The sequence below is a fragment of the Anser cygnoides genome, chromosome 3 (assembly GCF_040182565.1).
Source record: "Anser cygnoides isolate HZ-2024a breed goose chromosome 3, Taihu_goose_T2T_genome, whole genome shotgun sequence".
Classification (NCBI taxonomy): Eukaryota; Metazoa; Chordata; class Aves; order Anseriformes; family Anatidae; genus Anser; species Anser cygnoides.
In genome coordinates, this window is record NC_089875.1 from 30,480,096 (window position 1) to 30,487,470 (window position 7,375).

Here is a 7,375-nt window from a genome sequence, read left to right on the forward strand (position 1 = left end):
AGGCTCTTTAATTGCAGCCCGAGGGTCTGCAGTGGAGCCAGGACTTGAATGCAAGTGTTTCATGTCCCGGAGAACCTGGCCACCATAGCATTTTTTTTCTGTATGTGTCCTTTAAACTATTGGGTATCTGTAATGTATTAAATTATTCATAGTATTCAGTTATATTCAGTTTCCTTTAAAGGTTGAGGAAGTCATGAAGATAATCCTCTTTCTGCCGTATGTTTCCCGTGCCCTCTGGTTCCCCGATCTATTTCTCTCCCCTTTCCCTGTTCTTCTGTGTCTCCTGTTTTCCATCTGCATTTTCCCTCAGCAGCACCCATTTCCTGTGGGTTTCATTGCCACCCCCACCCCGACTCCATCTGTTGCAGAGATCAGCGATGAAGTTAACTTGCAATTACACTCGCAGGGAATTTCGCCAACAGCCACCGTGCGTTAAAGCGAACGCCCCGCTGCCAGGAGTGGCAGAGAGGAGAGGTCACCCCTCTGCCGAGCAGCAGCCACGGGCAGGTAAAGCTGCAGCTTCCCAGCTCCCGGAGCCGGTGCCCTTCCTCGCAGCCAGGCGAGGCAGAGCTGCTGCACAGCAGCCGGGCTGGCACCCCGTGGGTCCGCGTGTGCCACGGGAGGCTCGGAAATGCAGCAGCAGGCTGGGTACAGCTGCAGGCTGCCGGATGGACACCTCCGGCACAGCAGCCACGGAGCCGGCCGTCGCAATGGCCCGGTGTAGTGGGACTTGTTAGTATGATAATTTCTCTCTCTGGTATGTAATCTAATAGATTTGTCAATGTTTGTGTGTGCTCTGCATTATTTTTTTTTTTCCACGCAGAAATACAGCCTTATGTAAGTCCAGTTCCAGGGCTGGAGCAACAAATTACAAAAGCAATTTGAGGTAGGAGACTAGGTGAGCCGTATGTGCCAGCAACGTTCATGGGTACTTTATATAGCATATTTAATATTGCGTAAACTCAATTTATTCTCTAGTTTTAATAATGCTTTAATGGACTCTGTGGATTGATGCATACAGAGCACTGTGCAATGGTATAAAACGCTAGAGCTGCCTCCTCAAATTTTGCTATGTCATTTCTATGTAGATCATAGTAATAAGTTGAACAACCTAATTAGAAATTAATTGCAATTTTTTTAAGTGAATTTCTCAGGTAAGAAGAAAAAGGTTCTCTACTGGTAGCGGGTACTTAAGCTTAGCATTTATCTACCTGCTACATATAGAAGGAAAATAGCTTATGGCTGATTTTGTGTAGCGGGTCTAATTTTATTTCAGTTTTGTTTGTAGCAGAGAGCCTGCCACCCTGAGAAAGGGCCTCATCTCCAGTCCCAACTTTAAATCACACAGCCAACGCCGCAGGGATGAAACTAAGGAGCAAATCAATATTTAGCCACTCAGATGTACTTGGAAGGCCCGTCCAGCCCTCAGCAAGGAAGAACTTCCATGCTGTGTTCAAAATTTCAAGGTGTTGAATGAGAAGTCCTTCTTCACGGTACCCTGACAGCAAATATTGATCAAACAACCCAGAGTGCAGAGAATTTGCAGGAACTGGGGCGCCTGCTTATCCAGCTAACCGTGCCTCACCTGGATGGTAGTAGCTGTTAGGAAAAAATACAGGTCTGTTGACAGCATTAAATGGAAGCCACCGCCTCTGATACAAACATGTTATAGGGGAACAGGGCGGGGGATGCCTCCCAACACCTCGGTTTCAGTAGGAAGAGCATAGATTAGAGCACTACATTTAATCTCCAGATGCTCTGAGTCCCAAATAGAAGGGAATGTGTCAAATGCATTCAGAATATTATGTTGTATAGCAGTGTCAATGCTGAAGGCAATGCAGACATATCCGAATTAGCGTTTAAGTGACTCGGATATAGATAGCAAGGCAGCTCTAGCAGTGTGGTGCTTAACATGAACCATCAGAGCCCCTCGAGAAGCCATTCAGTTTTGCAGTTAGCGGATACAGAGCTGTACTGTTGGAAATACATGGCTCCCAACTCGAGGCTGGATGTCATTGTAAAGCTGATTTAGGTGACCTACAGCCGAGTCTTTAACTGGACTGTAACCAAGCACCGAAAGGAAACAAGACAGGAGAGTCCAAAAATGTACGTAGGTGCACTCACACAAAACTGAAGGATGCTGGAGGACGACGTGAGATCTAGTCATAGCCTTTAGGCTAGAAGTAAGGGTAGAAGGCTGGTGGGACTCACAGTCTCTCTCTTTCTCTCTCTTTGAAACAGATAAACAGCTGCTTCCATTTTATGAGGATTTCTGGTGGAACACTGCCCATAAGCCTACAGTATCTTCTGGACTCCCATGAGGAAAACTTCTGGAACGCAGTCTCTCCTTGGAGATGCAGAATGTGGGAAGGTAGTCTGGGCAGAGGCAGTAGACAATCCCCTTTCTAGACCATGTTCTTGAAATACAGGAACTGATGGCCCTCAGCACTCATTATGAGATAGATCTTGCTTTTTCTGTTTCATTTTCTAAAATACCGTAATACGAGGAGAAGCACAGAAAATGTATTTGCTCCAAGGTAACAGAAATGTGCTAATTAGAAATCCCAGTCATTACCTACAGGACAGTTCTGTTTTTCAGGGACTGAAAATAATAACACAAGACGTAGCATAAAATCCAGGAAGTGGCAGAATGCATTCCAATTTCCCCAGTTTCTGCAAAGGCTTATTTTTCTTTCCTTTGAAGAGATCTGAGCGAGAGAGAAAGTCTTCAGGAGTCACCTGCACTCCCACTGGTGGGCCAGAGGACTTCATCTGTGGGAAGCCCTGCACAGCCACCAAGTGTACTGCTGCACTGTGCCAGTTGTAAGCCACTTACGTTGCATGCAGGGTGTCTATGGACACCAAGCTGAACTTTCATCTCCCGGGGAGATTCTTTGGTTTGATGAACATAACTGACAAAGTACTTGCAAAGACGCAGTGGTTGGAATTTTGTCATTTTCAGTGGGAAAACAGATACAAAAAATGCATTTTCAGCAATCAGACTACACCACTGTTACAGGTCTGTTTCAGTTTGCCTACAGCTGACCCCACACAACATGGAGTGAAGAAGGGATGTAATGAAAATAACAAGCTTGACAAAAATGCATCCTAGCAAGTGGTGCTCAAGCCATTGCTTAAACTTCGCTGGGTGTGGGGCAGTCAAGAAAGAACTTGGAAATTGTCCATTCTGATGGGAAGAGATGGCCAGAGAAAGACATGCTTTTCCAGGTCTGAAGATAGCCAGCTTGGGTTGCTTTCTACATGGGAGTTTTTCATTCCAACATACTTTTTTATTTTATTTTTTACTAGCAAACAAAACCAGAATAATAGCTAACTCCTATTAAAAAATTACCGGGGGAGTCAAAGCAGTGCTTATAATAAAATTATTGCTACAACCTTAATTAGGGCATGCTGCCAAATACGTTTGTGATGAAAAACAAATCAATATAATGATGCTTTCCCATTACCTTTTGTTTAGGGAATGAAATGTCACAAAATGTTTTGCACACGTTGTATTGGAGACCAGGCTGTACAGGACTGATTTACAACAGAACATTAAGGGATTTTGTTTAAAATTGGTGCAGGCGGGCAGGCAACTGCTGGAACCAAAGGTTGGAAATGTTTTTGTTTTCTAATGACAGCAAAGAATGTGGCACTAGTACTTACTGACTGTAAAAGTTTCAAATATAGTATAGAACTTGACTAGACTAAACACGGTATATCTACTTCCCTTTTTCATCCACATAGGTGGTGTTTCACCTAACCTGAACCTGCTCTGGCAATTCAAACCATGTCTCCTAGCCTCGTGTTGTAAGGTCGTGCAGTTTCAAGGCGGTTTCTGCCCAGACACTGGTGTTGGCAGAAGCCCACCGCTGCCAGAGACCCCAGGACTGCCGCAGGCTGCCTTTCACTGGGTCGCATCCCCAGCATCTTATTCAGTTTTTCCCCTATCTGCCATCAGGCATGCTTTCACAGGAGTTTATCCGTGCGAGAGCTGACTAAACACTGAGCAAACAGTTCAGAATTTGGCTGTCTTTTATAAATAATGATTCAAAGGTTTGATTTAGCTACAGACGAACCCGAGCCACAAAAACTGCAGCTGGTTCCTAGCGGCATCAACTCACGCGGAGACTTCTTTCCCCGACACGTTTTATTTCAGCCAGAGCTTGGCCTGAAAGTCTGCGCGTAAAGACAAACTGTGAACCAGAAGCAGACATCAGCACCCAGGGTGCAGCGCGTACCAAGATAGCCCGTAGCCACATGCCAGCTTGCCACTGACCTTTTATCTGCATAAATAGTTGTGACCTTTGGGCCGCTCAAATTAGTGCTAGCTGCTCAAGCAGTCAAGTATCACAACCCCATCCTGCGCCGGCTGTGTCCCCGTTCCTCTGACCGCTCACCCTGATGCCTTTGCTGGCCTCCGTGGGCATCCTTGGAGCCAAAGGGCCACCAAAATGCCCTGCTGGAGACAAAAAGGGCCACCAAAAAACCCTGCTGGAGCCTCTGTCTGCCAGCTGAACAGCACAAAGAGCAAGGGAAGGGTCTGGCCATCTGCATCTGGGCTGCCGCTTTGCTGTAGGGTGCCGTGAGCGCTCACCCGCGCTCTTCTTTGAGTATTAGTTCACTGTGTTCTTTAGGAGAAGTCCTAAATGAGTTTTAAAATCAAAAGAAAGAAATTACTACCAAAATAGCTACTTTTTCAGTAAGCCTCAAAACGAGTTATTTTGCGTAAAACCAGTAGTAGTTCACTACACCACTGATCTCTTTTTCAAATGAAATCCACTTTTTATTCAGTGGACTGTAAGCTGTGTAGGCTTTAATGCACATTATTTATCAGTAGACCAGAACTACCATGCTCTCTCATGTAAATAAGCATTTAGTTCTAGCTCAAAATGCAGCATTCGTAACCACAGCAATTTTATCTTTTTTTTTTTTTAATAGGTATTTGCACAGTTTTACAAGCGCATTTTCTTCACATTGCTTAGAAAAGACCCTCTGGCTGCCTAGATGGCAACATTGACTAGGCCTGGAAAAAAAAAAAAAAAGAGTGGGATACTTTTAAAGATATAAAGCATGAAAAACATACAATTTTCAAGGTTCTTTAAGACAGAACTTTAAGCACAGACACTTTTCAGAGAGAGTTTACTATGCCTAAAATTTGCTCCAAAGCTCTTTTCTTTTGGTTTCCTTTAACAGGAGCTTTCTTCTCCTCAGCTGTCTCAGCCATGGGATAGCAGATTCCAAGAGCATTTTTCCACCTGATGAACATTGTGTGCATGATGCTTAAAAAAAATTCAGTTGACTCCCCCTATACATTCTAGAGACTTTTTCAGTGGTATCAAGGCAAAGTGTTAGGTGAGTAATGAGAAGGCGCCGATTGCTTTTACCCATGCCAGCTTTGGACAGGAATAGGAAACTCAGAGGGTTGGGAGGTCACCGTGTTTCGCTTGTCTGATGCCCCAGACTAGCACAAAGCTGCTGAAGCTCAGATGTACGATTGCTTGCAAACATTGACGTCCAACCGTGGTTTTTATATCCCTCTTTTGTGTTATCTTTTAGAGCAATTCCAACATTTGAAACTTTTAAGAGCATTTCTTTTGCTGTCATTCATTTCTCACTTGCGCTATCCTGGCCTTGCCTGTCTGTGGCAGTACTGGCAGCAAGGCTAGCCCGAGCCACTCGCGGGTAAATAAGGAGTCAACGCGCATGTTTGCAAAGCATGTTTAACTTGCGTCTTTCATCTGTGATTAATATTAAATCTATTGAGCTACATAAATAAGTAGTTCACTTACGGACCTGTCAAACCAATAGTAATTTCTTCCCCTCGGAGTATACAGCTCTGAGCTATCCGTTCTAATTGTTTAATTTCCTTTTGTGTACCTGGAGATAAAAAAGCCTGTGAGGCCGCTTCCACTTGGAGAGGAGGGAGGGCAGCTTGGTCACTCTCCTCTGCCTCCACCCCGCTGCATACAAGGCCCATAAATGTCCTTAAAAGCCTCGGGTGGGCAGATAGGAGCCATTCCGCACACACCACTTCTGGCGTGGAGGTTTGTGCATGGCAAGTGGACTCCTGCTCGGCCTTCTGGCTTGGATCACAGCTCTGCAAAATCACCTCCACCAAGAGACTATGGATCTGTTTCTGTTCTCATGCAAATGAAATTAGTGGAATTATGTAAGCATAAAGTCAGGGGCAAATGAGAGGAAACTCTTGTTTGCTCTTTTGCGCTGACATGGAGTTGTGCTCCTTAAACACTAATAAGGCAATGCTCTCATAAGAGATGGAGAGTGGTTGTCAGGCTCCTGGCCTCCCAGGGAACACACACAGCACTCAGCTCCTGTAAGCATATGAATAGCTTACAGACTGCTTATAGGTAGGTGGCCAGAGAATGGTTGGAAAGAAAATAACCCCCACAGGCTGGCAAGTCCCTTAGAGCTAAGGAAAAGGAAGCACTAAAGACAGGGGTCGAAGAGGAAATCCCCTCCTCCCCACCTCGTCCAGGTGGCTATGTCAAAGCCATAGGGAAGGGTCTCCCTGTAGCCAGGCATCCTTTCCTAAATACAGTTGCGTAGGACCTCTCTCTGGAAGCAAGGATTGGAGTGCTTTCCCTCAAACCCCACCCCAGCACCACTGCAGGCTGTGTGCTGTAGGTGGAGGTGGTGGTACTGGGCTACAGCTCTTCATCTGTGGGAATTTTCCTCCCCCGCCATTTGCTGCATATGTAAAGCCCTGCATAAGCCATTGTAGTCTCTGGGATCTGGGGGTGGCGAGAGGAATGGAAGAAATCTTGTAGCAGAATATATTTAGCTTCCTTCTCTTCCAGGATGCTCCTTCACACCTCGCAGTTCAACGCATCCAGCCCTGTACCGAGCAGGGGAAATGCAGCAAAACCAGCAGAGCTTTCCACAGCGATGAAGGGGCTTTCAGCAAAGCAGCCTCAACACTGCAAACATAAAAGGGGCACCCCGCTTATTTAACAAAGGACATTTTAACACAATCCATGTGAGGGATGCCAAGTTAGTTCCTAATACTATTTAGCTATACTGAAAGGCAAGGAAAATGTTACAGCTGTGCAGAAATCAAAAATGGGATCAAGATTACTGGCAACGGGTAGAAATGACATTTACTAAGCTGCCTTTTGTCTGTGATGTTTGTTCTTTACTGTTTTTCACTTAACAAGACTGCAGAAGACGTTACGTGTCCTTAAAGAGCACTACTGCATGCAGAGAGGAACCAGACCGTGGTTATCTGCTGAAACCAAAAAGCTGACATTTTGAAGTGGACGCTATTCGTTGCAACTGCTCGGACTGAGGCCATTTCACATGGAAACAATTAAGAGGCAGAATGCATATCATAACAAAGGAATGAGAAGAAAGA

The 7,375-nt window shown here is 45.2% G+C and overlaps 1 long non-coding RNA gene across 2 annotated transcripts; it reads left to right on the forward strand.

Moving 5' to 3' along the window:
* The first annotated feature begins 479 nt into the window (after positions 1 to 479).
* LOC125184777 (uncharacterized) lies at positions 480 to 5,674 on the forward strand. Of its 2 annotated transcripts, none has more exons than XR_007169175.2 (4): positions 480 to 757; positions 2,242 to 2,371; positions 2,705 to 3,611; positions 5,197 to 5,674. It is a non-coding gene; the product is annotated as an uncharacterized lncRNA (long non-coding RNA). The 2 variants fall into 2 exon arrangements; XR_007169177.2 differs by lacking the exon at positions 480 to 757 and adding an exon at positions 780 to 886.
* Positions 5,675 to 7,375: the final 1,701 nt, after the last annotated feature.